We start from the raw sequence: 3,647 nt of genomic DNA, 5'->3' as shown, positions 1-3,647 counted from the left end.
TTTCATGGGTCTAAATCTGTTCATACACCACTGAGCACAGACAATATTCCTGTCTCCTGCCTGGATCTCTCGCCTTGACTCCTCCTCGATGTTCTAAAGAGAAACTCAACATAAGCAAACGCACACCTGAATCTCCTTCTACAGTCTTCCCATTGGAGACAATGGCAATTCCGTCCTTGCATTTGCTCAGGCCAGAAACTTCAGCATCCGTGATTCCTCTTTCTCTCTCAGACCCCTGTCCACAAACTACAGCTCTGTCTTCAGATATATTGAGAATCCCACCATGCCATACCACGCCCACCATGGCCACCCTTGTCTCCCATCTGGACAATTGTAAGAGCTTTCTGATGGAACCCCAGCCGCCACCCTTGTCCCCTGTAGTTCATAATCAACATGGCAACTGTAGCGACCCTTTAAAAATTGGTCAGCCCCACGGCGCTTGGGTGGCTCAGTCGGTTAAGGGCCTGACTTTTGATTTCGGCTCAGGTCGTGATCTCAGGGTTGTGGGATCGAGCCCAGGGTTGGGCTTCATGCTCAGTGCAGAGTCTGCTTGAGGATTCTCTCTCTCCCTCTTCCTCTGTCCTTCCCCCCTTAAAATAAACAAATCTTTAAAAAAAAAATTGGTCAGCCCATGTCACTTCTCAGCTCCATAGTCTTGGCTGGCTTCCCATTTCATTCAGAGAACATGTTGTGTCCTTACGTGGCCTATGAAGCTTTGCATGGTCTGTGCCCCACCCCCCTCTTATTTGCTCTGTTCCTGCCACCCTGGAGCGTGCTCTCATACTTCCGCTTGGGCCCTTGTGCTCACTGTTTCCCCTGCTTGGGGTAACCTCGTGGCTCCTTCAGTCCTTACTTCAGGTCTCTGCTTGAATGTCATCTCTTCACCAAATGCTTCTCTAGCCATCTTGCGAGAAACAGTAATTCCCACTCCTACCCCTGGGCACTCCCATCCTCATATCCCATCTTGTTTTTTTCCTAAGCACTCATACACATCTGAAATACTGGATATTTACTTATTTTTGTGTTTGGCGTCTGTCTGCTCTGTGCGAGGTCCACAAAGACAGGGACTTCACCTGCTCAGCTCACTGTGTCCCCATTGCTTAGAATCGTACCCAACACGGAGTGGTGTCATTAACGTTAGTTGACTGAATGTCTTGCTCACAGGGTTGGTTTAGGTGACCCATCTGGAAAACACGAGGCTCTGTACAGATGCTGGGTACAGCTTCAGGTCTGTCCATTTGGGGTCCAGCTGACCAAAGCAGGTTGACACAGACCCTTTCTTGTTCCTCCGCTGACCCCAGGAGTGACAGTGTTCCCCGTTGGAATTGGGGATCGGTATGATGAGGCCCAGCTGAGGAGGTTGGCAGGTCCAAATGCTGGCTCCAATGTGCTAAGGCTTCAGCGAATCGAAGACCTCTCCGCTGTGGCCACCCTGGGAAATTCCTTCTTCCACAAGCTGTGCTCTGGTGAGTCTCCACATGTCTTTCTTACCCCCCCAAAACACAAAAACAAACCCCAAACAACAAAACCCATTCTAGAGACCTGAGGTTGGCCAGGCATAAGCTCTGGCCTTGAGGAAGATGGTTACGTAGACCAGGACCTTTAAGTCTCTGCTCATGGAAAGTTCGTATGACAGACGTCCAAGGGGCGACCAGAAAGTTCTCTGTGTATAGCCCTCCTTCCATCCTAACTGTCCATCAAGACTTTAGCAGAGATAGCCTGTGCTTACTTGTGCAGAGTGATCATGGACAAAGAAGTGGAAGACAGAAGCTGGGAACCCCAGCATCCCACAACCATGGTCTTCTTCCCCACGCCCTATATTCATCTTCAGCATGTGTATACAGGGCCTTAGAGAAATAGCGACATAGAATCTAATACCAAAGTACCGTAGTTGAAATTAACTTAGAATTTTTTTTTTTTACTAGATACGATTTTTTTTTACCTGTTTTTATTTTCCGTAAGTAACTAGCTGTGAGTCAATACCTACTACAGAGTTATTGCCCTTTCCTGCTGGAAGATAGTTCTCCTGGCAGGACTTTTAAAGATCTCTTTCAGATTTGGGGGCTCTTGCCTCATTTCCTCCCTCTTCCCCTAACTAGGCACGGGTCTACATGTGAAATGGGAAAAGGAGATACCGACCATGCACTGTAGGAATTTCTGTGTTCTTACTGTGGTTATCACCATAATTATTAAGAACCACAAAGCATGCAGGATAAACCGCAGGATGGCCACCTCTTAGCCTGGTGGACCTGCATCCTTACCGTTAAACCCTTTCAGATCCTTTGCAGAGTGAAATCCACATCATGGACGAGACTGGGGGTCCAAGCAGACATCTTGAATGGCTTGGAACTTCTGTATAATGGGTGGGAACTCAAATCTTATTTGTGTCTGTTTCAGGGTTCGTTAGAGTTTGCGTGGATGAGGATGGGAACGAGAAGAGGGTGAGTTCCTTTCAGCTGACTTTGAAAGAAAGATCAGAAATGAGTATTTGGGGTGCTTGTTCCTCCTTGTTCCTCTTTCTGTCTTGGTCCAGTTCTCGCTCTTACCATTATATCCTGCTTTGTGTGTGTGTGTGTGTGTTTGTGTGTGTGTGTGTGTGTGTATGTGTGTATGTGTGTGTGTGTGTAGGGTTTCCACCTGTAAATCTTGTGTTCTGCATCCTTGCTGCTTGGGCCCATGTCCAAATCCTAGTTTCTGTGTCCTCAGAGGAGGTCAGTTGCCTGGTTGATGGGCTTAGGGCAGGACTGACTTAGCCTATGCCTGCCCAAATCTGCTTCTTTCTTCTGCAGCCTGGGGATGTCTGGACTTTGCCAGACCAGTGCCACACAGTGACTTGCCTGCCAGATGGCCAGACCTTGCTGAAGAGTCACCGTGTCAACTGTGACCGGGGGCCAAGGCCTTCATGCCCCAATGGCCAGCCCCCTCTCAGGGTGGAGGAGACCTGTGGCTGCCGCTGGACCTGCCCCTGTGAGTCCATTGCTTCACCAGCCTGGATGGTGTTATAGGGGCAGTGCTTTCAGCATGGCCTTGCAGAGAGGAAGACCAGAAGGCCCTTTCCCTCCTCACTACATGCAAAATGCTCCCTTCACCCATGTTCCCTCCCTCTTGTGTCCTTTGGACGTGTTTTCATTCAGTCCCAGGGATCATTGTTCTCCTGTGTCTTTGGAAGCACTTCCCCAGATAATGCATAACCAGAAGGAAAATTGATTTTCTGAAGTCAGTGCTCAGCCCGGCCGTTGGCAAGTCAGCCTTCTGGAGTCTATGCTGGAGAAGTGTAGCAGTGAGAGTGATGCCCCAGGAAACTGTCCACTCACACCTAGAGCTATATGGGAGTTGGGTGCTGTGGTACATCATCACAGTGGCCTGGTGTAAGAGGAAGACATAGTCAACTCCATCTTGTGCAAACCCATGGAGGGCATTCATCCATGGGGGTGGGTCAGCCCTCTGCCTCATGGTTGGGAGAAATGGTTGCGTTTGGCGGACCTACTCAGCATAATTACTATGCTGAACAGACACAACTGGTGGGATAAAAGCAAACTTTATTTTATACCCCACTCTCCCTTGACAATTTATTTAGTGGGTTAAATGATCTCCCTGGACTGGATGAGAATGCTTCCAAACCTCATGTCATTTCTGTTTACTCATAA

General features: G+C 48.7%; 1 long non-coding RNA gene across 1 annotated transcript; it reads left to right on the top strand.

Annotated features, from left to right (window-relative positions):
* The first annotated feature begins 1,224 nt into the window (after positions 1–1,224).
* Positions 1,225–3,110, top strand: LOC117799413. The gene is made up of 3 exons (XR_004622971.1): positions 1,225–1,466; positions 2,398–2,441; positions 2,790–3,110. It is a non-coding gene; the product is annotated as an uncharacterized LOC117799413 (long non-coding RNA).
* Positions 3,111–3,647: the final 537 nt, after the last annotated feature.

The sequence above is a fragment of the Ailuropoda melanoleuca genome, unplaced genomic scaffold (assembly GCF_002007445.2).
Source record: "Ailuropoda melanoleuca isolate Jingjing unplaced genomic scaffold, ASM200744v2 unplaced-scaffold4912, whole genome shotgun sequence".
NCBI classification, from domain to species: Eukaryota; Metazoa; Chordata; class Mammalia; order Carnivora; family Ursidae; genus Ailuropoda; species Ailuropoda melanoleuca.
Note: the sequence above shows the minus strand (reverse complement) of the source record. Positions and strands in the feature narration are given on the sequence as shown.